Source organism: Hyaena hyaena, unplaced genomic scaffold (assembly GCF_003009895.1).
Source record: "Hyaena hyaena isolate Hyena2069 unplaced genomic scaffold, ASM300989v1 scaffold_543, whole genome shotgun sequence".
NCBI lineage: Eukaryota > Metazoa > Chordata > Mammalia > Carnivora > Hyaenidae > Hyaena > Hyaena hyaena.
Genome location: NW_024081173.1, coordinates 752,478 through 778,541, shown reverse-complemented (window position 1 = coordinate 778,541; position 26,064 = coordinate 752,478). Strand labels below are relative to the sequence as shown.

General features: G+C 38.9%; 1 protein-coding gene across 1 annotated transcript in view; it reads left to right on the top strand.

Moving 5' to 3' along the window:
* FHIT (fragile histidine triad diadenosine triphosphatase) overlaps positions 1-26,064 on the top strand; it is a gene marked incomplete at its 3' end in the record, with an annotated part of 793,119 nt that overhangs the window by 15,750 nt on the left and 751,305 nt on the right. Inside the window, exon 2 of the mRNA XM_039255698.1 lies at positions 5,905-5,954. The remainder of the gene's footprint in view (positions 1-5,904; positions 5,955-26,064) is intronic.

Genomic DNA, 26,064 nt, shown 5'->3' with positions numbered 1-26,064 from the left:
CTGTAGAGTAAAACACTAAAGCCATTAAGTGCTTATCACTTGCCTAAAAATCTGCACGATGCTTATCATGTAAGTTACAGGGTTGTTCCTTAATTTTCTTCTTATGTGTTTTCTTCAGATACATTAGAGATAGTTTAAAACTGCATTGCAAAGTAGCAACTGTTGTCTCCCAGTGTGTGTTTCTTCGTATGTGACGCTAACCTATCGACACTCTTATTGTCAGTATGTTGCCATATAAATGTATTAATTACTCAAGTAGTTTCTGAGATTGCCCCAAACCTTGACCTGTGAATTAACTAATGGAATTTCATTTGAAGTTATCTGAGAGCTCGGGAAGATTTCTGGGATGATTCTTTCTGTTTCTGGTCTATGTTTATGACATTTAAAGGAAACCAAAGTTCAGACGTAAATGAATGTACATCAGCATTGGAAGATATTTCTGTCACCTACTTAAGGGCTGGGGCCACACATGGCTCAGTCTTAAAATAAGAGCAAATTAACTTATTGAAAAATAATTCTAAATTTTACTTATGTCTCCTCAAGAACTTTGAAAATTATTTTATTCACTACACAACCATTTTATTTTTTTATTAAGAACCAGCTCCTGGGGGTGCCTGGGTGGCTCAGTTGGTTGGGCATCCGACTTCGGCTCAGGTCATGATCTCATGGTTCATGGGTTCGAGGCCTGAGTCGGGCTCTGTGCTGACAGCTAGCTCAGAGCCTGGAGCCTGTTTCAAATTCTGTGTCTCGCTTTCTTTCTGACTCTCACCTGCTCATGCTGCCTCTCTCTCTCTCTCTCTCTCACTCAGAAATAAATAAAACATTAAAAAATTTAAAAAAAAAAGAAAGAACCAGCTCTTGGTTTCATTAATCTGTTCTATTGTTTTTTGTTTTGTCTTGTTTTGTTTTTGTTTTTAGTTTATATATCATTTGTTTCTGCTCTATTCTTTATTATTTTCCTTCTCTGCTGACTTTAGATTTCATTAGTTGTTCTTTTTCTAGATCCTTTAGGTGTGAGATTAGATTATTTGAGATTTTTCTTGCTTCTTGAGGTAGGCCTGTATTGCTGTATTATATACTTCCCTCTTAGGGAAGTACATAGTACCACTGTACTATAGTACCACTGTAGTGCCACTGTTTTTGCTGCATCCAAAACCTTTGGACCATTATGATATCATTTTCACTTATTTTCAGGTATTTTTTTATTTCCTCTTTAATTTCCTGGTTGACCCATTCACTGTTTGGTAGCATGTTGTTTAACCTCCATGTATTTGTGATCTTTCCACATTTTTTTCTTGTGGTTGACTTCAAGTTTCATAGCATTGTGGTCAGAAAATAAGCATGATATGATCTCAGTCTTATTGTACTCACTGGAACCTGATTTGTGCCCTCGTATAAGATCTATTCTGGAGAATATCCAATATGCAATTGGAAAGAATGTGTATTCTGCTGATTTAAGATGGAATGTTCTGAATATATCTGTTCAGTCCACCTGGTCCAGTGTGTCACTAAAAGCCATTGTTTCCTTGTTGATCTTCTGCTTAGATGATATGTCCACCGATGTAAGTGAGGTATTAAACTCTCCTACTATTATTGTGTTATTATCACTTAGTTCCTTTATATTTGTAATTAATTATTTTATATATTTGGGCACTTCCATGTTGAGGGCATAAATATTTATAATTGTTAGATCTTCTTGGTTGATTGTTCTCTTTATCATGTATAGTGCCCTTTTTCATCTCTTGTAACAATCTTTGGTTTAAAATCTAATTAGTCTGGGGGTGCTTGGGTGGCTCAGTTGGTTAAGCATCTGACTTTGGCTCAGGTCATGATCTCATAGTCTGTGAGTTCAAGACCCACATCGGGTTCTGCGATGACAGCTCAGAGCCTGGAACCTGCTTCAGATTCTGTCTCTGTCTCTGTGCCGCCCCGCCCCCACTCACGTTCTATCTCTCTTTCTTTCTCTCTCTCAAAGATATACAAACATTAAATTTTTTTTAAAAAAAAATCTAATTTGTCTGATGTAAATGTGGCTACTCTGGCTTTCTTTTGACATCATTTGCATGATAAATGTTTCCATCCCCCAACTTTCAATCTACAGATGTCTTTAGGTCTAAAATCAGCCTCTTGCAGGCAATATATAAGTGGGTCTCTTTTTTTTTTTTTTCCTATCCATTCTGACACATTATGTCTTTTGACTGGATATTTAGTCCATTTACATTCAGAGTAATTATTGATAGACATGTATTTAGTGCCATTTTATTTCTTGTTTTGTCCCTGTTTCTGGGGATTTTCTCTGTTAACTTTCTTGTCTTTGTCACTTTTGGTCTTTCCTTTCCATTCGAAGGGTCTCCTTTTATATTTCTTGCAAGACTGGTTTAGTGGTCACTGACTCCTTTAGTTTTTGTTTGTCTGGGACACTCTTTTTCTCTCATTCGAGTCTGAATGACAGCCTTGCTGGATAGAGTATTCTTGGCTGCAGATTTTCTCCATTCAGCATGTTGAATATGTCATGCCACTCCATTCTGACCTGCCAACTTTCTTTTGAAAGATATGTAGCTACCCTTATGGGTCTCCTCTTGTAAGTTAAGGACTTCTTTTGTCTCATTTCTTTTAGCTTTTTTTCTTTATCACTATATTGGCAAATTTAATTACAATATGCCTTGGTGTTGGCCTGCTTTTCTTTGATTTTGATGGGAGTTCTTCATGCCTCCTGGATTTGGATGTCCGGATTAGGGAATTTTTCAGTTATTATTCCCTCAAATAAATTTTCTGTCTCTTCTTCTTCTGGGACTCCTATACTACCAATGTTATTATGTTTGTTGGAGTCACTGAGTTCCCTACACATGGCAATGATCCTTGAAATTACCTTCCATTCTTCTTCCCTTTTGGGTGATCTTTTCACTTTACGCTGCTTAGGAGTCAGTACGCTCTTTCTTTCACCCCTTTACTTTCATAGCTATCCTATGTGTATTAAGGCTGCAGACTTAGGCTTTTTTCTCTCTTATTTTCATCCCAATCTTCCAGTTCTGCTTTTGTTATCAATCACATAATTCTGCATCACAAAAATAAATCGTTCTCTTAGAAAGGGAGTGAAGGGTAAGGCCAAGCAAAATAAATTTCTTTTCTGGAGGAGTGGAAGGTTTGGGACACTAACATTCTAACTAAATTTGTCTTTAGTACACTTAAAAAATTGATTAAATACAATGCTTATTGAATTTATTGCTAATACCAAGCTGAAAATAAAGAATTATTAATTCCTTTGAAAATAAACTCCATGGTCAAAGTGAATTTAATAAACAGGAGAAGTCAAAGCCAAGAAGAATGGAATTCATTAATATAGGACAGATGTAGAGTGGAATATTAGAGAAAATCCAGCAGATCACAAAATTCTAATATAGTTAGTGAACAAATATGCACCTTCAGGGAAAAATGATCAGGAGTCACTGAGAGCACTGAGTAATAAGGCACCTATGTAGCACTAATGAAGACTGAGCTGAATTCAGAAACAAATTAAGAGAAATTGCACAATTTCCTTTCCTCCTGGAAAGGAATGAATGAATTTCCAGAAATTCATCCTGGAAAGACATTTCCCAGCTCTTGCACTGATTTTGTAAGATTCAGGAAAATTTCAGCCATGTTTGGAAGATACTCAGAGGTATGATTAGTCACTTTTGAAAAGTAAAAGCTGAAGTGTGATTTTTACAAGAGAGGATGGCACCTAAGACCTATCCCCTTGTCTTCTTTTTCACCTTTAAGAAAGAACTGATTGACGGACACCTGGGTGGCTCAGTCGGTTAAGTGTCCGACTTCGGCTCAAGTCATGATCTCATGGTTCATGAAGTTCGAGCTCTGTGTCAGGCTCTGTGCTTACAGCTCAGAGTCTGGAGCCTGCTTCAGATTCTGTCTTCCTCTTTCTGTCTCTGCCCGACCTGCCTTGCTCACATTCTCTCTCTCTGTCCCTCAAAAATAAATAAATATAAAAAAATTAAAAATGAAATAACTGATTGAAATAATAGGCATATTTGGTTAGTCATTGGGAAAAAATTATCACATGACTTTAAGTGGCAGAAAATACTTATTTAAATAGACAATGCATTGAATCACATTCTGAGGCAGTATTAGGAAATACGTTTTATTTTTGGGCTCTTGCTGTGAATGCAGGAATAAGAATGCTCTGGGTTAATATGTGTAGGGTTTTTTTCCTTCTCTGGAGTCAGTGGTTTTATGAAGTGCCTTATAAAATCTATTCCCCAAGATTGCATGAAACACACTCATTCCTCTTTGTGGATACGTGTGATTTATTTCTTCTTTCCGGAACTTGCTACTTATGCTTCAACTAAATTCATGAATATTTTAAATTGACTACCTAATCAATAGAGAAATTTTTTCCTATTATGCTTGGCTAATTGAACATGTAGCCAAATCAGAATGGTTAGATAACAGTCTCCCAAATGTTACAGCATATCTTTGTGTGTATGTGTTTTTTTAAGGTATTTGCTAGTATCCATTTTTTTGTTAAAGAGAGTTAAGATTCTTCAACAAATCATCCTAAATGACCACTGTTATTGCCTTATCTTGAAGTAAGCAGCTCTTTTAAATGTGTATCCAAGTTTTATTTACTTATTTATTTTGCCACTATCATTCCCTCTTGATAACTAGAGAGGTGTTACAGACATACTTACTTTAACCCCAGGGTGTTAGGATTGAGGTAGACTATAAACTTAACTTTATGTCCTAGAAATCTGCTATAGTGGTGTATTCTAAATTAGAACCCTCATAATATTACCTTCCTTGGATGAGAAAAGAAGGATGAATTCTGTGTCTTTCTTGCTTTTCATGGAATGGTTATGTTTTTTTGTTAACAGAGAGAAAAGGAAATTCTTTATTGGTTTCCCTTTATTTCATTTCAGACAAGTGTAGGAGTTTTATTAAGCTTGCAAGAAGTTATAGACAGACCAGTTAGGGAAGTAGTCTCTGCTATCAATAGATAAGGTTTCTAGTTATCCATAGTCATCTAGTTATCTAGCTCTTATTATGTTGGTCTCTTGAGTTTCAATTTGGGGAGTGAATCCTCAAAAGGTTCAAGGACAAGAACTCGTAGACTGAAGGGACTTCTTCCTGGTTGCTTTAGAGGGCAAGGTATTTCCCAGACTTGCAGAGCTATTTTGGTTAGGAACACAGAAATGATCATTTTGTCCCTGGGTGGCATTTATAAGGAACTATTTATAATGGTAGAAGTATCTCTCTGGACTATGTTTTTATTTAACATTCTTCTATTGGATAGATTTGTACCTTGATGCTATTTTAAAATAATGAAATGGTTGTTTCACTTTCCTTCAATAAAGCAAGCCCCCACCTTGTAAGGCATTTTTCTCCATGGCATCACCTGAATACCTCAGAGTCACGGTTTCAGTTCAGCCCCCAGGTCAGAGATAATTCTCTCTGGTTCCCCTTTATAGCTGGAGGTTTCCAATCCTAACTTGCTATCACACTGCCTGGGGACCTTTTTAACTCCATTCCTACTAGTCTTTTAAACCACATTTCCTTTCTCCTGGACTTTTTGGGGGCAGAGTCATTGCTCAGCCTGCCTTTGGAATGCTTGACCACAGGGCACTCAAATACAGATCTCTGGTACCTCTAAAATCCTATTCTGCCCCATAGATTTCTCTAGTCTGGAGACCAGAGTAGTGGGGAACCTTAAGTTCTTAGTAGCACCCCTGACAAGTTAAAGAGGTACATCCATGGGGAAACATGTCTTCCAAGCTGGAATGGACACCGGAGTTATAGGGATGTTCCTCTGATCCAAAATTACCAGACTGTATGGAAAATCATTCAGATGACTTAAGCTAATGACTTCTTTAGATATTTTGCCCATGTTAATTTGAGTTTTCTTTCTTTCAGGTTGTGTGGACGCTCATTTTTTCAAACACTTCTCTCCTTTGCCTGGCAAGGTAAAAAAGACACGTATAAACTCATTGAATTTCTCTAGATTTTTAATAGGTTTAAGCAACTTTCTCATTTGCTATTTGAATATGAAAGACTTTTCGAATATCAAAAATTTCATCTATACCTTGAAAAGAAGCTTATGTGTGTCATTGACTGCCTTGTTGATAAAATGATGTTGGTTAGGGGGAATGTTAGCAATGTATGAATGAAAAAGCCTGATTTGGGTGTTATTTGGGCCAAGCTAGAAGAGAAGTCACACTCTGAATTATTTTATTTTTTCTCTGGTGGGAGATCAATACTGTCTAGACATGGTCTCATTATGCCTTTGCATTGACTAAGACAGACTCGGTCAACATTGGGGCTGAGATTCCTGTAATCCAGGCTGCTGGTGGGATGTTGGTGTTGCCCCTTATTACAGAGACCTTCAGATTCACGGGTGTCAACTTTGTGTATCCCGGCACCATCCCCTCAACTCTAGGGCTATCCTAGATGACAGCATATGACAACTCCTGACTTTTTGGAAAGAGCCTGAATCCTTGAAGCCTTGGCGGCTGCTGTCTAGGATTTCCTAGCATGCTTGGTGATAGTTGCATAGGGCATGAGGGGAACCTTGGAGCATTTGAATTCTCTGTGGTTCCTAAAACTTTTAAAACCAGAGATAGTAATACAACTCACATGTAAAGCCCACTTCTGCAAGCCCAGCTATATTCCCTGTCATACAGACACCTCCACATTAATTTCTGCAAATAATATCCTCATGTATGGAAATGCCACCAGTTTTATGTTCAGATTAACTCGCATTTGTAAGAAATTTTCATCTATTTCAATGTATTTTTAAATTGAAGAGGTTTATGACTCCTCTCCTAGGAGAACTTAAAAATCTTGTTTTCTCCCTGTTAGATATTCAGACTTCTGGCCGTGCTGCTCTGCATGGAATCTTAAATCCTTCATTTGTGGTTATTTGTTGGCATTTTGCAAGAGAGTGAAGCAATGTCTGAGCTAGTAGAGGCCAGAGGTGGCCCAGCCTGCCCGGGTTTTCAACAATGGAATAAATGTTGTTTGTCTAACATCTTTACTTTTAAACTTGGGGAAAGATGATCATAGACATTGAGAAATAATGCTGATTATACAAAGGATTGCTCATGATAAAAGATCTCTTTCTGGAAATGTAAGTGTTCTAGCAGATTAGCATTATTGATCATTCTCTTTCCACGTAGTCTACAGATGATCTTAGAATCCTGAAACTATTATTCTTCCTTGTCTAGTGTAATTACCAGAACAAGAAATAATCTAATTAAAAGACAACAAGGATGTGTTCTAATTGTTCTAGTAAATTATGTTAATACTCAGTGCATTTAGTTACTTTTCAGCAGGAATTTATTGAATGGGTTGACAGCTTGTCCTTTCCTGCCACAGTCTTAACTTTCATTTCTTCTAAACAAGACAAGTAACAGTAGGGTAGTTAACTATCCAAAACTCTGTTGGGTCATTAAGAGAATCTAAGGTTTCATGTATGGATGAAGAAATGGGCTTGGGGTTTTCTAGATAAGATAATGATCCAACGCAGAAGAGGGTAAAATCATGACCAGTAGAATCTGAAGTAAAACTCTGCAACTGACAGTTACAATGAAGGCAGTGGGCTGAGTTTTCATTTGTTTTTAAATTATCAAGTGTAGTGCTTCATGATAATATGATACTAACTCATGTACTTGTGCTTGCTTAATTTTAGGCACTTTATACAAATCTATTCGACACCATATTGTTTATCACATATAAGAAATGGTGCCTTCATTAAAGTAATGTCATGATGAGGCAAGAATTCAGGACATCACTTCTGATAGCCCATATGTTTTCTACAGAAGATGCCAGTCTCCCTAATGCTTATTTGAACATAATTCAAATATAGTTTCTTGCATAACTGGATGAGAAAAGCTTCAAGGCACTATGGAAAAAGATGTCAAGAAGGACCCGGGGAGAATAAAACTCTGTGTACAGAGTAGAGGGAAGTATACAGATCAATTCTAAAGAAATACAGGCTCTCAATGTATTTGAGAAAAGCAGATTCCCAGGTTGATTTGTGTTATTCTCCCTTGACATAATAATCTTTGAAATTTAATTAACATGCCTTCAGGTAGGAAGGGATTTTAGTTCTTTTTTTTTTAAATATACAGTTTATTGTCAAGTTGGGTTTCCATATAACACCCAGTGTTCATCCCAACAAGGGCCCTCTTCCATGACCATCACCCCCCTTCCCCTTTCCCCACCCCATCAGCCCTCAGTTTGTTCTCAGTATTTAAGAGTCTCATGGTTTGCCTCCCTCCCTCCCTCTCCTTAACTATTTTTTCCCCTTCCCCTCCCCGATAGTCCTCTGTTAAGTTTCTCCTGTTCCACATATGAGTGAAAACAGGATTTTAGTTCTTATCAAGAATAGAAAGTGTTTTCAGAAGGGACAGTTTCTCACAAGATAGGAATTTTGTGGGAATAATTTTCCACTTTTAGAAGATCGATCCATTCAAGTTGTCAGGTTGACCAAAGAGTATGGGGCTAGAACATATGCAGATCCCAGTTTATACTCGTACAGTTAACTTACTTTAGAACAGTAGCCATAGAGACAAAATGAAACACACCACCATAAAAGAAATAGGAATTTAAGAAACTTGTCTTCAGTGGCATAGGAATGCAAGCAAATGTCTTCCCATTCTGATGTGCATGAGCTAAACAGGTTGATGATGTGTGGCTCCTTGCTCCCTGTCCATAAATATTCCAGTTCGCATCTTTATTTTCAATGGGAAACTTTCATACATTCTTTTTCTGTTCTAAAAAGGTGACATTTCTTTCAAGTCCATCAAGCTTGAAGGTTTCTTTCCTTTAAAAGGAGATTGAATGCTATAGAGCTTCTAACCCAACTGAAGACACTTTGCCACCAGCTCTAAATTAGGTCAAGTACCCAGATGGATCTTACCTTCCTTGGTTTCCAAGGCATGGACAATGTCTGCCTTGAAGAAGCAGCATGAATGTGACACTCATTTCTTTTCCTATCTTTTTTTTTTTTAACGTTGACAATTTTTTTATTGTGGAAAAACAGAAATAACATAAAATTTTCCATTTTAAGCATTTTTAATATACAAATCAGTAGCATTAAATATGATTTTTAAAAATGATTTGGGAGTGCCTGGGTGGCTCAGCTGGTTAAGCATCTGACTTTGGCTCAGGTCATGATCTCACGGTTCATGGGTTCGAGCCCTGCGTCGGGCTCTGTGCTGATAGCTCAGAGCCTGGAGCCTGCTTTGGATTCTGTATCTCCTTCTCTCTTTGACCCTCCCCTGCTCATGCTGCCTCTCTCTCTCTCTCTCTCTCTCTCTCTCAGAAATAAATAAAACATTGAAAACTTTTTAAAAAATGATTTGGACTGAAAAGGAAATAAGGCTGCGCTCAAATAAGCACTCATATTGTACATAGAGGTTTTTATTTTTTTATTTAAAAAATTTTTAATGTTTACTTTTTGAGAGACAGAGAAACAGGGTGGGGGAGGGAGAGAGAGAGAGAGAGACAGAGAGAGAGAAAGAGGGAGGGAGAGAGCAAGTAGAGGAGGGGCAGAGAGAGAGGGAGACACAGAATCCGAAGCAGGCTCCAGGCTCTGAGCTGTTAGCACAGAGCCTGATGAGGAGTCCTAATCTTTGAACCGTGAGATCAGGACCTGAACTGAAGTCAGACCCTCGATCGACTGAGCCACCTAGGCACTCCACGCAGAGAGGTTTTTAAATTTTATTCTGCTTTTTATTCTGAAGTTAATCTTTACCAAAAATGCAATGCTAGTTATAACCAGCAATACCCATCTATGTGATGTAGACTTCCATGTAAATTCTAGAACAGACTGTAGATTCTCAGAGTGGGTGGGAGAGGGGTATGTTGCTGGGCAAGGGGTCAGCATAACAAATGGTTGTGGGGGACAATAGAACCATATTTCTCTCTGAAGGTCCTGTGGGCATTTCTGGAGCTCTGGGTATAATTTTTGACATGCTGTACATAAACCTTATATATTTTTTCTCAGCCACTGGAAATTTTCATTTAGTAAATAAGGCAAAATACATTTGAGAAAAACTGACAAAATCTGGAGAATTAAAAGCTACAGGAAAGCTGAAACACCTCACTTAACATGCTGCCATCCATCCGAGCATTGACTCGTGTCATGCTACTTCACTCACTGGTCACAGAGACCCTGAAATAATTCTGCAGGAAGGATAGATTGTGTTTTATTTATTTATTTATTTTTAAAATTTTTTTTTAATTTATTTCTAGGAGAGAGAGAGAGAGAGAGACAGCGTGAGCAGGGGAGGGTCAGAGAGAGAAGGAGTCACAGACTGAAACAGGCTCCAGGCTCTGAGCTGGCAGTCAGCACAGAGCCCGATGCGGGGCTCAAACCCACGAACCGCGAGATCATGACCCAAGCGAAAGCCGGACGCTTAACCAACTAAGCCACCCAGGCGCCCCAGATAGATTGTGTTTTAAATGGAGTGCAAGAGGCAGGGACTCAGCTGAGTCTTCTCATTTTATTGGCTGTTAATACTTCCTAAAGGTACATAAACTAAGTTTTGATACATATGAAAATAAAGATAATGAGTCACTGAAAAGCTACATTTAAAAGTGTGTAATACTAGCCGTCATTGCTTAAATATTATATTCACCAGTTTCATCTATTTTGCAGTTGTCTGTGGTACCGAGGGTGAAGTTTAAACTCCTTAGTAGAGGCTGAGGGCCTCCTGCCCTTCCCCCTTACCTGTTTCCCTCTTCATTGGCCCAATTCCTATAAGTGTTCTATACTTCGATCTTGCATCACTTCATATCATTTCCCAAACGTGCCAAGTTCTCTTAGGGCTTTTGCACATGCTTCTCCCTCTCCTTGGAAACTCCTTTAACTGTGGAACCTTTAGAATCCATCTCACAGATCTCCGGAAGCTTCTGCCGATTCTCCCAAGCAGTACAGCTCACTCTCTTGTGTGTTAGCACTGTGACCATTACATATTTGTATTTTTGCACTTAAACACGTAATTATAAATATTATTATGTGGCTCTTCTTTCTGCCAGAATTAGTTCCTTATAGCCTAGTGATGTTTCAACTCAATAGGATCCAGTTTATAATACATATATATATTAGCTCTTTCTACATGCTTATTTTGTTTTAATGCTTATTTATTTTTGAGAGAGATAGCACGAGCAGGGGAAGGGCAGAGAGAGAAGGGGACAGAGGATGCAAAGAAGGCTCTGCACTGACAGCAGCGAGCCCCATGTGGGACTTGGACTCATGAACTGTGAGATCATGACGTGAGCAAAAATCAGATGCTCAACCAACTGAGCCTCCGAGTCATCCTTCTACATGTCTCATTTTTGAGTTTCTTCTAAGACTTAGGAACTTAATGCTTTTAAGTACTGAATGAAAATGTTAGCCCAGAGTTAACTCAGAATGCTATAACCAGTGAAAACATCCTTTAGGAATGAAAGGGAAGTCAAGATTTTTTTTCAGATGAAGGAAAACCAAGAGAATTTGTGACCAACAGAACTACTCCAAAAGAATGGCTAACGGAAGGAAAATGAGTTAAAAAAAAATGGAACCTTAGAACACAGGAAGGAAAAAAGACAGTAAGCAAAAATATTGGTAAATACAGTAGGCTTACCTTTTCTTCTTGAAATTTCTAAATTATATATAAAGATTGAAGCAAAAATTAGAGTACTCTCTGATGTGGATGCAAATGATTGAAATATTTAAGAGAATTATAAATGGGGAGAGTAAAGGGACATAAAAGGCAGCCAGGTTTCTATACTTTATTTAGATTGATGAATGATATCAGTCATTTTGTATTTATAAGTTATGAATATATAATATAATACACAGAGCAAAAAAGTTCTACAAGGAGATGTATTCAAAAACACTTTAGATACATCAAAATAGAATTCCAAAAAAAATTTTCAAATAACCTACCAGAAGGAAGGAAAACAAAAACAAAAACATAAAACCAGAGAGAAGAAACAGCAAACAAAAATAAAATGCTAGGGTAGGACATAAAATATCAATAATTATATTAACGTTGTAATAGACTTGTAACAGACTGGCAGATTGTTTTAAAAAACACAACTCGGGGCACCTGGGTGGCTCAGTTGGTTAAGCGTCCGACTTTGGCTCAGGTCATGATCTCACGGTTTGTGGGTTATCGGGTTCTGTGCAGGTAGCTCAGAGCCTGGAGCCTGTTTCAGGTTCTGTGTCTTCCTCTCTCTCTGCCCCTCCCCTGCTCATGCTCTGTCTCTCTTTGTTTCAAAATAAATAAGTTAACTATAAAAAAATAAAAAATAAATAAACACAACCCAACTATATACTGTTTATAAGATATAGACAAATTTAACCATAGAGGCAGATTAGAAGTAAAAGGAAGTAAGATATACACCTGTAATATACATATTAATTAAAAGAAAGCAGGAGCAGCTGTTTCTTCAAAGAAATTAATAAAATTGACAAGCAACTAGGAAGACTGACCAAAAAAAAAAAAAGGGACAGAAGATCCTGTGATACTGTTACCAATCTCAGGGATGAAACAGGAGATATCACAATAGAACCTGCACATATCAAAAGGATAATAAAAGAATGCTATGAACAATTCTACACACATAAACTTGACAACATAGAAAAAAATAAATCTTTCTCAATCTCATAGTTTACCTAGTATGAAATAGTTTGAATAGTCCTGTAACTATTAGGGAAATTGAACCAATTTTAGCCCTCCCCACCTCAAAAGATATTTCAAGATTTTGTTGGAGAATTCTACCAAACATTTAAAGAGGAATTAACATCAATTCTACAGAGACTCTTCTAGGAAATAGAAGAGGGTTCACTTCATTTTATAAAGCTAGAATTCGCTAGATGCCAAAGTCAGGCAGAAACAATATAAAAAAGAAAACTATAGATCAATAACCCTTACGTATATAGACCCCAAAATCCTTAACAACGTATTAACAAATAGAATTCATTAGAAAATATACATGATAACCACGCTCTATTCCAGGGATACAAGACTGGTTTGACATTAAAAAGCCAATCAATTTAGTTCATCAGACAAAAGAGAAAAAAAATCACATGATTTTATCTTGATGTAGAAAAAGCATTTGACAAAATTCAATACTGATATATGATAAAAACTCTCAGAAAATAGGAATAGAGGGAAACTTCCTCAACTTGATAAAGAACATCTTTTTAAATTACCCACAGTTAACATTGTACTTAATGATGAAAGACTGAATGCTTTTCCCCAAGTCAGGAAGGAAGGCAAGGATGTCTATTTTTGCCACTCCTTTTCAACAAAGTACAGGGATTTCTAGTCAATGCAGTAAGGCAATAAAGGAAATAAAAGGCACACAGACAGAAAAGAAGAAAGAAAACTTGCTACTGCTGATGACATGACTTTCTACTTGGAAAATCCTAAGTGATCTAAAAAAAAAAAAAAAAAAAAAAGAACCCAGAACCCTCTTAAAACTAATATGTGAGTTCAACAGGTTATAGAATATAAGATGAATTTTAAATATCAGTTGTATTTCTGTATACTAGCAATGAACATGTAGACACTATAATTAAGAATACAATTGAGGGGGCGCCTGGCTGACTCAGTCAAGGAGCATGTGACTCTTGATCTTGAGGTCATGAGTTCAAGCCCCACATTATGGGCATGGATTATTTAAAATAAATAAAAAAAAATTTAAAAAGAATACATTTTATAGTAACTCAAAATTATGAAATGTTTAGGTTAAATATAATAAAAACATTTACAGAACTTACATGCTGAAAATGACATAATACTGAAGAAAGAAATCAAAGAAAATTGAATGCATGGAGAAGCATATAGTGTTCATGATTTGGAAGTCCCTGCATGCTAAGGATCCCAATTTTTCCTAATTAATGTACAAGTTTGATGTATTCTCTATCAAAATCACATCAGGATTTTATTTTATTTAAAAAATTTTTTTTAATGTTTTATTTATTTCTAGGAGAGAGAGAGAGAGACAACGTGAGCAGGGGAGGGTCAGAGAGAGAGGGAGTCACAGACTGAAACAGGCTCCAGGCTCTGAGCTGGCAGTCATCACAGAGCCCGACGCGGGGCTTGAACCCACGAACTGCGAGATCATGACCCAAGCGAAAGTCGGACGTTTAACCGACTAAGCCACCCAGGCGCCCCGGTTTTATTTTAATGTAGACAAGATTATTGTAAAATTCATATGGAGACAAAGGGACAATATTGGAAAAGAAGAATGGCGTGGAGGAATAGTGTACCCAATTTCAAAGCTTATAGGACAGCTACTTTGTGACTATTATGGAGTGCTAAACACATATATCAATGGATCAGGATAGGGAACCCCAAAAATATATCTAAATGAATAAGCCCAACTGGTTTTTGAGAAATGTGCAATTTCCCTCCACGGAGAAGAGAGAACCTTTTCAATAAATGGCCCTAGAGCAGTTGGCAAAAAATGGGCCTAAAATTAAATCTCATACCTTATATAAAAATGAACTCAAAATGTGTCATGGACTAAATGTAGAAAAAAAATCCTATCAAACTGTAACACTTACAGAATAAAATGTAAGAAAAAATCTTTGGGATCTAGGGTTAGGCAAAGAGTTGTTATACTTGACACAAAACACAATACGTAAAAGAGGGAAAATGACCTATTGGACTCCATCAGAATTAAGACTTTTGCTCTGTTAAAGACACTGTTAAGAGGATGAAAAGACAATCTCCAGACTGGGAAAAAATATTTGCAAACCATGTATCTGACAGAGCACTAGTATCCAGAATACTCAAAGACCTTTTAAACTCAAAAGTAAAAAAACGAACTATCCAGTTAAAAAATAAGCAAGGGCCCTAGACATTTCACTGAAGAGGTTATACAGACAGCAAATAAGCACGTGAAAAGAAGTTCAACATCATTGCCATCAGGGAAATGCACATTAGAATCACAGTGATATATCACCATATACTTATTCTTCATCCTCACCAGCACTTAGTGTTACCAGTATTTCTTTATTTTAGCCATTCTTATAAGTGTATAGTTATTTTTTTTTTAATTTTAGCCATTCTGATAAGTGTATAGTGATAATGATAACACCAAGCGCTGGTGAGGATGCAGAGAAACGGGATTACTCATATGTTGCTGGTGGGAAATAGAATGGAAAATGGTTTTGCAGTTTCTTACAAAACCAAACATACATTTTCCATGCTCTTGGGCATTTATCCCAAGGAGATGAAAATTTATGTTCACGTAAAAACCTGTATACAAATGTTCGTGGCAGCTTTATTTGTAATGGCCAAAAACTGGAAACAACCCAGACATCCTTCAGTGGGTAAATGGTTAAACAAACTGGGCTACATGGACTAGTTAGTGCTCAGCAGTGAAGCTTTAATGCATACAGACTACTTGGCTGACTCTTCGGGGATTTAGGTTGAAAAAAAAAAACAAAAAACAAAGCCAATCTCAAAAGATTACAGACTGTATAATTCCATTTGTAGAACATTCTTAACATGACAAAATCATATAAATGGAGAACATTTGTGGTTGTCAAGGGTTGGAAGGGTAAGCTAGAGGGAAATGGGTATAGCTATAAAATGGCAGTAAGAGGATCCTTGAGATGATGGGAATATTCTATATCTTCACTGTATCAATGTTAGTATCCTGGCTGTGCTATTGTAATATGCAAGATCCTACCATTGGGAGAGACTGGGTTCAGGGTACATGGAGTCACTGCTTTTTTTTTTTTTTCTAACTTGCATATGAATCTATAAGTATCTCAAAATAAGATGTTTAACTTTAAAAAGGGGAGAGAGTGTTGGGGTGTCTGGGTGACTCAGTCTGTTGAGGATCTAACTTCAGCTCAGTTCATGATCTCACGCATGGCTCATGAGTTCAAGCCTCACGTCAGGCTCTGTGCTGACAGCTCAGAGCCTGGAGCCTGTTTCAGATTCTCTGTCCCCCCCCGCCCCCCACCGCTCCCACAGCCCCCTGTCTCTTTCTCTACCATTCTCCCACTTGCTCTGTCTCTCTCTCAAAAATAAATAAAATAAAATAAAAATAAATAAAAACATTTACAAGAATGTTGAAATAATAATAAATAGCTATTAGATCCTCCAAGCCCTTCCCTACCCTGCATTGCCTGGGAACTGCTTTTCTCTCCCTCCTTCCATCTCTTTCCTGACCTGGGGGAAGGTTGGAAGGGGTGAACCATGAGGTCTGTGGCTGGTGTTACTGGACCCTGCTGAGGACAGGGGTTTGATGACCAAAACAGGGGTATGAGGTGAGAGTCTCCATAATGGGGCTCTCAGTTTTTATGACTTAGATCCCAGATTCATGGCAGCCAGATTTATAAACCTGAGGCAGGGGACCAGAAGACCCTTTTCTGGAGAATTTGACCAGCCCAAGAAAACAGACCTAGAAATACCAATGCCCACGACCAGTCCTGTCAGGCCTGCGTTGTTCAGTATGGTCGCCACTAGCAACATGTGGCCCCTGGACATTGAAATGTGGTTAGTTGATTTGAGGCAGGCTGCAAATGTAAACCACACTCGGCATTTTGAATACTTCGTATTAAAAAATGTAAAGTATCTTATTCATTTTTATTACATGTTGCAATAATATTTTTACATATTGGGTTAAATAAAATCTATTATTAAAATAATTTAAAAATGAATAAGGGACTGAATTTTTCCCAGATTGAAAGCAGGAAAAATGTGTGTGGAGCCACACTATTTTTATCAGTAAACCTAAAGCAACATGGCATTAACAGGAAGGAAGCAACCAGCTAGGAGACCGAGAAAAAAGGAAGTCTTAGTCACATAGGTATGATCTGTGCAATGTATTTCTCTCTAACTGGTTTCTGCGGACACTGCTGAAGGCAGAAGTAGGCAGGCCTCTGGTCACACATATGGATTGTTTTGTCCTCCTGAGTTTATCTGAATGTCTGGATTGGATTGATGTAGGCTTTAGGAAATAGCCAAGGTCCTTCATGTCACAGACATGGAGTGTGTCCAGTGTATGTGGTTTGTTGAGTGAGTCAGTCTGTTTGGATTGGAATCCTAGATGTTCAACTTAATCAGTCTATGATTTAAGCCAAGGGACTTTCTTTGCCTCTGTTTCCTCATCTGCAGAATGGGACTAAGAATAATAGTATTCTTTTTTGTTTTTTTTTTTAATATTTCTTATTTATTTCTAGGGAAGAGAGAGAGAGAGAGAGAGCGTGAGCAGGGGAGGGTCAGAGAGAGAGGGAGTCACAGACTCTGAAACAGGCTCCAGGCTCTGAGCTGGCAGTCAGCACAGAGCCCGACGTGGGGCTCGAACCCACGAACCGCGAGATCATGACCTAAGCGAAAGTCGGGCGTTTAACCAACTAAGCCACCCAGGCGCCCCAGAATAATAGTATTCTTAAAGTCATTGTGGAAATTGCATGGTTTAATGTGTGTAAAATGCTTAGTGCCTGACAGGTAGCAGGCATTGTATAAATCCTCTTTCTTATTGCTGTGGGCTAGTGGCTCTCCAATCGTCTCAAATCCTTGGGATGGTTTCTAAGGAAGTAGTGTTATCTGAGAATCGAGGGCATGAAGTCCCTTCAAGGCCTGAGCTTTTCCTATTCTCCATCCAAACTTGCCTTGGAATCACAGCACCTCACTGCTGAAAGAAGCCTTTTGGACAATCCTAAGAGGTTACTGAAGCTGTCTGCCCAGTAGATGGTTAAGGGCTGGACTCTGGGGTTCAGGAATCTTGTGTTCAAATCCTGACCTCACCAGTCAGAGCAGTCGGGTGGCGCTGGACAAGCCCCTCAGCCCCCTTCTCCAGCCTGGCCTCGTGTGAGTTTCTCCCTCATGGGTTATTACCGGGATTACGCTGGATAATGCGTGGAAAGCCCTGGGCATACTACGTGCTGTGTAATTGTTAATTTTTTATGATGCGGTTTTTATTACAAGTAGGATCTAAGTCTCAGAGCTAGTTAAGTGGTAGAACTTCAGTTGAAAGTCGGGAAGGCCTTTTTCTTCAGTGCTCTCTCTCTCTTTCTACTTTGCTCTCTAATTGGTTAGTTTTCATTCATCCTTTTAGAGTCTACATTTATAAAGTCAGAGTTGTTAGTGAGGATTTTAGAAGAACACTTTCCAAGAGTTTTTTTGAACTGCCAGATCCAGAGATTTACGGTGTAGCTTGGTGCTGAAGTAATTGGCTCTCTCAGTCTTGCATTCTAAGAAGTACTTCCAGTGTAGGGTTGAGAGCCACCAGAGGAACTCTCACATTTGGGTAATTGCTTTAAGGAATAACTTACCTTTTAAAAACATGCGTAACTCAGCTGCAACTCTTCCTACCCTCACCACGCCGTTTTGAAAAAATCTCATTATAGACCTTCACAACCTCGTTTTCTGAGTTTTCCCTTTTAACTATTTCCTCAAGCATCATCCCTTAATATTATCTTCTTTTCAGTGTATCAGCGAGTTGGGGGAGGGCTGTACTTGTGAGCACTGAAGTGTTTCTCAGGAATACAGAAATGACTTAATCTTAGGAGGATGCAGAAATGATTTAATTTTCTACCTGTCAAAGAATGGAAGCATCATGGAACTGGTGTTTGCCAGGTACTTGAAGCAACTTGTATACGATTTACTGCTGTTACATCATGTCAATGGCCAGTTTGTGGTTGGAGATTAATTCAGAAAGCCTCATCAATATGTTGAGCTAATGACAGCGATGAAATGGTTTTTTTTCGACGTTTTATTTACTTCTGAGAGAGAGAGAGAGAGAGACAGCATGAGCAGGGGAGGGTCAGAGAGAGAAGGAGATACAGAATCAGAAGCAGGCTCCAGGCTCTGAGCTAGCTGTCAGCACAGAGCCTGATGCAGGGCTCGAACCCACAAACCGTGAGATCATGACCTGAGCTGAAGTCAGACGCTTAATCGACTGAGCCACCCAGGCGCCCCTGAAATGTTTTAATATCTCCTTAAATGTAATTGTGTGTGTGTGTGTGTGTGTGTGTGTGTGTGTGTGTGAATTGGATCAATTTGGCCATGAACAAGGCAGAAGTCTATAGTACTCTTTTATTTTTATTTTTTAATGTTTTATTTATTTCTGAGAGAGAGAGAGAGAGAGAGACAGTGTGAGCAGGGGAGGGTCAGAGAGAGAGGGAGACACAGAATCTGAAACAGGTTCCAGGCTCTGAGCTAGCTGTCAGCACAGAGCCCGACGCGGGGCTCGAACCCACGAACCGTGAGATCATGACCTGAGCTGAAGTTGGCCACCCAACTGTCTGAGCCACCCAGGCACCCCTATAGTACTCTAATATCCAATAGGTGTCTTCTACACTTCTTAAAAATTTGTACCCTTCTTCCTGGCAGTTAACCATCTAGATTATTCCTATAGTTTCATTTTCCCCAGTTTGGAGTTTTGATATAAAAAGACCAACAGATCTTTTCCAAAATAACTGAGAAAACAGCAGGAAATAGAATTACAAATATATTACAATTTTGTCATAAAGAAGCTTAACATTTCCCCCCATTATTTAGACATAAGTTAAAACCATGACATTTCTCTTGTTTGGACTAGCATGAGAGTAAGACAGAGAAACATTCTGTTGTAAGGACCTCGTTCTCTTAAATATATCACTAAGGATATCTTCAAGTTCCTCTTAACAGTTTCTTCTTGTGGTCTCCACATTCTCAGTGATAATCACGCTAAACTTTTTAGCTACTTTTTTGAATTCTCCCTCTCAAACTGGAGATAAGAGAGAAGTTAATTTCACTTCTCCCACCCCCCCAAACTGAATGAATCCAAGTTGATCTAGGAAAGGTTTGTATTCTTCATTTATCCATTCAGCAATCAGATGTTATTTTAGGCAGTATCTATGTGAGGTACCATGAAGATTTCAAAAGGTGCTTTGGACAGTTCCCAGACCTCAAGAAGCTTGCCCTTATGTTCCTCTTTTCCTTTCCTTTCCGACCAATTCCTCCGATAAGTCCTCCAACTTATCCCCAAATTTGAAGCTGTCTACAAAAGTAAAGGTAGTGTGAAAACAATTGAACAATTCACCATAAAACAGGAATGTCCCCATCTTTAACTACTAAGTAGGCCCTTGAAATAAACTAAATTTGTTGTAAGTTTCCTGGCCCCTAAGGCAGAAAGGGAATTATTTGGTTTATGTAACATTCCTTGTCTGACCAGAGAAAGCATTACAGTTTTTCCACATGGAATCTCTTTGGGACCAAAGGTAAAGGTAGAATTTTTGGTTGCAAGTGCTGACTTTAGTGCATTTTTTAAACAAAGGAATGAGTACTGGGAGGTGAGGCAGAGGGCATGGATCATATCTGCTGTGCTTACTCTTGTATCCTGGGACTCAGCACAGTGCCTGCCTCGTGAGGGGTAATTGATATATAGTTGTTTATTTAATTAAATTAAGCTATTCAATGCAGAGTTTTACTCTATTTTTATTTTTTTAAGAGAGAGAGAGTATGAGTGGGGGAAAGGGAACGAGGGAGGGGGGGATCTTAAGCAGGCTCCACACTCAGCCCAACTTGCGGTGGCGCGGGGGCCCAACTCTGGGCTCAATCCCATGACCTGAGCCAAAATCAAGAGTCAGCCTCAACCAGCTGAGCCACCCCGGTGCCCCGCACTGGTGCACCAACTTTTAATAACAATGAAGATGCACTATATATTCTTTCTTTGAATGTTGTGTTCTCTCTCCCCAGAATGCCTGCCTTCCAGCCCTTCCTTACCTCCTTCTCATTCTGCAAATCTCACGTTCAAGTCAACTCCTTTGCTTTAACATCTTTTAGAATGATTCCCTCCTTTCCTTTGGAGCCCTTGGCTCAACTGGAAAAGGTAGGCTTCCTGGTGGAGTCTCTGGCTTGTGTGCAGCTTCCCTCACGACCTCTAGGAGTCATAGGTACTGCTTGAGTTTAATCACATTAGTACCCCAGACCCCAGCATAGTGCTTAACACTTATTAGATACTCAGTAAATCCTTTAAGCCAATGTAAGTTAATAATTACTTGCGCTTCTAATGAACTTAGTATGAAAATGTAGATCAGTGTAATGTGAGAATAATGATGACAGTGATGATGATTAAAATACAAGTAATGGTAACAACTCCACTGAATTCTAACCATGTTCCAGGTCCTTTACATAAATTGTTCCCCTCATAACTCTGAGGAAGGCAAAATTATTATCCCCATTCTCACCATTGTGGAGAATGAGCATGAAGGTTGAGAACGTGGATAGTGTTGTGTACTTATTTGATTGGTAAAGCCCAGGATTCAAACATTCTTACCCCCTATGCAAAATCATCTCCCTGTACTATTTTGCATTCTCAGGTTTAGGATCTGGAAGCACAAAGCAATTGTGTCCTCATGTGTCCTGAATTATGTGTCGTAAGTTACTTTGTGACAACCCAAAATAGCCAACCCCCCCCCCCCCCCATTTTATTGTGAGGTTTCAGCTGTGTTTCTCGCTGGGAACAGAAGCTGTAGAATCAGAGGCCATTTGATTCTTTCTTTTGTTCTCAAAGGATTGGCGTAGGATGTTTGTTTTACTCACCCTCTTTGGTGTGTGGGCCCCTTGCCGAATGCCCTTTGCTGAAGTTCCATTTGGAAGGAGTTATCATGTACTTCATTTGTTCGTTTGAAAACCCAGTGTTTATTGCATTGCAGAGCAGCCACATTATTATAGTTAGTCAAATTAAATGATTCTGTGTAGAAGCTCTGAAAAGTCTAATTTCCATGTGCAGAATCATGTTTATCATCACCCAAATTCAAAGGCACAAAAATAGCACGTTTACATTAGTAACTATTCATAACATTCCCTTTCTACCTTGTGTGTTTGTTTCAAATTCAAACCCCACCTGTATGATGACAGCACTAAAAAGGATAACATTTAAATATTAAGGCCTTGATGGGGCAAAGACATTGAGCTAAGTGCGGCTCTGTTTTAGTGCCTCCTCAGTGTGTTCGGTACAGATGTAGAGATTGCCAGATTTTTCTTTAAGTGTTTGGCTAACTGTTTCTTCAAGGCCTTAAGGTTTCTCAAGTAAGTGTACATATAAGGCATTTTAAAATACACAGTACTGACCCAAGAGGAAGTATCGGGTCCTTTGGGGCTTTCATGATTACTGAGCTTTCCTGCAAGCTTTTTTCCTCCACCGATGCTCCCTCTAGGAAGAGTAGGAACCTTCTAGCTTCTTTAAAGAATGACCTTCTTGTCTTAAGGAGGGTCTTTTGGTTATTAGCAGCACAAACTATCTTAAAGCTAACTCTAACTTTTTTTTTTCAAGTCTCAATTCCATTTCGGAGGGGGAAAAATCTGAACATAGAACATAGAAGGTTAATGGAGGACTTGCTTCAAAGAGAGAAATATGAAAAGGAAAATTGCTAAGTCTGCTGAGAACTAATCAACTATATTGTTCCCTTGATTCTAGAAAATTACAACGAGCCTTTTAGGAAGGTTGAAAAGATGTCTATGGTGTGCTCTCAGTTTACTTTGCTGTAAATGCATCTTTCCCTCTTCCCTGGGTTCCAGAGGTGCTGGTCTCTGCTGAAGATAATGGCTACTGGCGCTCTCTTGTCATTCCCGCGGCAGAGCTCTATCTTTCCAAGTGACAGATGGTTCCCTCTGCTGGCTGAACTTGAAGTCAGCCCTCCGAGCTGAGCCAACCTGGGAGGAATCGCCATCAGTCTCACTGATGATGAAAACACAGTTTTGAGTTTTATCTGTAAACGCTCAGCCATCTGTGACCAGTTTAAGTGCACTTTAGAACTGGTGACAGGCTTCCTTCCTTTCTTCCTTCTTCCCTCCTTCCCTTCCTTTCCTACCTCTTTGTGTTTCCTTCCCTCCCTCTCTCTCCCTCCCTCCTCTCCCTTTCTTTATTTTGAGAAAACATTAAAAATACAGACAACCACAAAATGTAGTGTAATAAACATCTATAATCCCGCTATCAAGAAAGGAGCATCCATTTCTGTTTAGTCATTATTGCTTACCGTTTATTTGTTTGCTTAAGGAAATTATTGAAGACATCAAATTCCCTTTTAACTACCATATTCTATGGTTCCTTCCACTTTCTCTGGTGCATAATTCCCTAACACAGATTTGGGATATGTTTAACCAGTTTGTTCTTTATGTTTATACTCATATATATGTATTGGTCACCAATACATACTATCGTGTTTGCATGCTTAATTTTTTTAATGTTTTTTATTTATTTTTGAAAGAGAGAGACAGTGTGAACAGGGGAGGGTCAGAGAGAGAGGGAGATACAGAATTTGAAGGAGGCTCCAGGCTCTGAGCTGGCTGTCAGCACAGAGCCTGATGCGGGGCTTGAACCCATGAACTGTGAGATCATGACCTGAGCCGAAATCAGACGCTTAACCGACTGAGCCACTCAGGCGCCCCTGTGTTTGCATGATTAAAATTTTCCTTCTCATTAGTTGTTGTTCATATGACATAAAAACTTATCTGCATCCATGCTTCTAGCCAACTGATTTCTTTTAACAGCTGCATAATACTCCATCTTATAAATGGAACACATTTTATTTACCTCTTTCCTTTTCAGGGCAGATTTTAGGTCATTTCCAAATTTTGCTATACTTAAAAAAAAAAAAAAAAGGAAAACCATTGAAGGAATCTTTTTAGTATATATCTCCTTGTGCATATGTTTCTTGAGCCCAATATACCTGGCAAGAAGATTCACTATGCCATCGGATATGTGTAGTATCGCTTTTGATAAATGTAATAAATTGCTCACGAGAATGATATGCCAACTCATGATTCTGCCAGAAATAAACTAGAACATTGTACTATTTTTTTTTCTGTATTTTGGACAACACTGAATTTTGTCAATCTTTTTCATGTTTACTGCTTTGATAGAATAGAAATAGAATCCTTTTATTTTATTTCTTATTTTCTTCTAGTGAGCCTAAGCTGCTTTTAAAAATATTCCTTATCCATTGAGATTTCTTCTTTGAACTACTATTTTTTTTTTTCTATCTGCTTGTTCATTTATTCCTTGATTTTTAGGAGTACCTTTTATATTCTGATTATTTAGTCTGTCTGTTAAATATATTGCCAATATCTTCAGCTGGCCTGGCACTTGAGAAGACCATTTCTTTAGGTGATTGGTACAGTTAAATTGTTATGGTTTCTAATTTAAGTCTAAAACTTATCAAAAAGTCAGGCATCTCTCTCTGCTTCTAGTCCATTGCCGATCCTTCTGGATCTACTTTCAAAATCTGCAGCAGAGGATGCTCACTTCTCCCTCCCCCGTTCTCCCTGACCAGCATCTTTTTCCACCATTGCTGTGCGACCCCCACCCCCACTAAGTGGCTGTCTCTTTAGTTTATTTTCAAAAAAGCCAGAGAGATCTTACGAAACTGAAGTGACATCTTGTTCCATCTCTGCTCAGAATTGCCCATTGGTTTTCCACCTTGCTGTGAGGAAAAGTCCAAGTCCTCGAACGGCCCAGAAGTCTGGTAGCATCCAGCTCCCTGCCAAGACCCTGACCTTGTCTCCTACCACTGTCCCCTCACGGTTCCAGGCACACTGGCTTCGGTGCTGTTTTTCTAGCAAACTAAGCGTTCTCCTGCCTTGGGCCCTCTGCATTTTCTGCTCCCAGTGCCTAGAACTTTCCTCACCCAGAAGCATCTTCCTGGCTGTTTTTTACACCTCACTCAGGTCTTTCCTGGGATCTTACCTTCTCTGTGAGATTTTTCCTGATTTTTTTGCCGAAAACTGCAAAAATGTCCCCACGCTCACTGTATTAATTTCCTGGGGTTCCCATTACAAAATAGCATGAACTGAGCAACTTAAGACAAGAGAAATCTCTTGTGTCACCATTTTGGGGGCTGCAAGTCTGAAATTGAAGTATCACGAGGGCCATCCTTGCTCTGAAACCAGCAGGAGAATCCTTTGTTTCTTCTTGGCTTCTGGCAGGGGGCTGCCTATGGTTAGCATTGCCTGGCTTGTAGCCTTATCACTCCTGACTCTGCTCTGTCATCGCAGGGTGTCCTCCCTGTGTGGTCTCTGTCTTCACATGGTCATTCTCTTCTGGGGACACTGATCATACGGAGGAGGAGGCCTGCCCTCATCTTAACGAGTCACATCTACTCCGGCCCTATTTCCAAGTAAGATCACACTCTTAGGTACTAGGGGTTAGAACTTCAACATATCTTGTGGCTCCTGGGTGGCTCAGTTGGTTAAGCTCCGACTTTGGCTCAGGTCACGATCTCGCGGTTCGTGGGTTCGAGCCCCGTGTCGGGCTCTGTGCTGGCTGCCAGCTCAGAGCCTGGAGCCTATTTCCGATTCTGTGTCTCCCTCTCTCTCTGACTCTCCCCTGCTCATGCTCTCTCTCTCTCTCAGAAATAAATAAAACATTAAAAAATTTTAAAAAAAGGACTTCAACATATCCCTCTGGGGCACATAAGGCCATAATTTAACCATAAGACGCATCATCTCCTTTCCAATTTGTGTTTCTCTGGAACACAAAGCATTATTTAGCCAACCATGTAGTTTTTACATTTTTGTTCTCTTTATCATCTGTCTCCCACCAGAATGTAGGCCTCATGAAGGCAGGATTTGGGGTTATTATATTCACTGCTATAGAGAACAGTGCCTGATATCTTAGAAGGGACTATATTGACTGAATGGATGGTTATCTGTGTTTAATTATTGCATCAAGCAGATCATGTACCATAGTATGGACCAAAAGCATTAGATAACGAAAGGAAATAATTAAGTAAAATATTAGGAAATGAGTAGGTGTTTGTAATTGTGATACTTTTATTTCAAAGAAGGTCACGTGAAGGAGTACCATAGGTAGAGGTCAGAGCAGAGAGGGGCCAACCAGCTGGAGGATTAGTACATTGCCATTGAGTGATTTATGGGCAATGAGGTCTCTCTGACTCACTGTCCCTTCTCTGCTTCAGAGTCATCCCTGTAAGAAGGTGGGACACAGGGCTCTCACTTTGCCTGAATACTCAACATGTGCCAGAAACTGTGCTTGGTGCTTTATCTTCATTAAAGAAAAATTATCCTTTTGGTAAATATACACCTGAGATATTATTATGCCCATTTG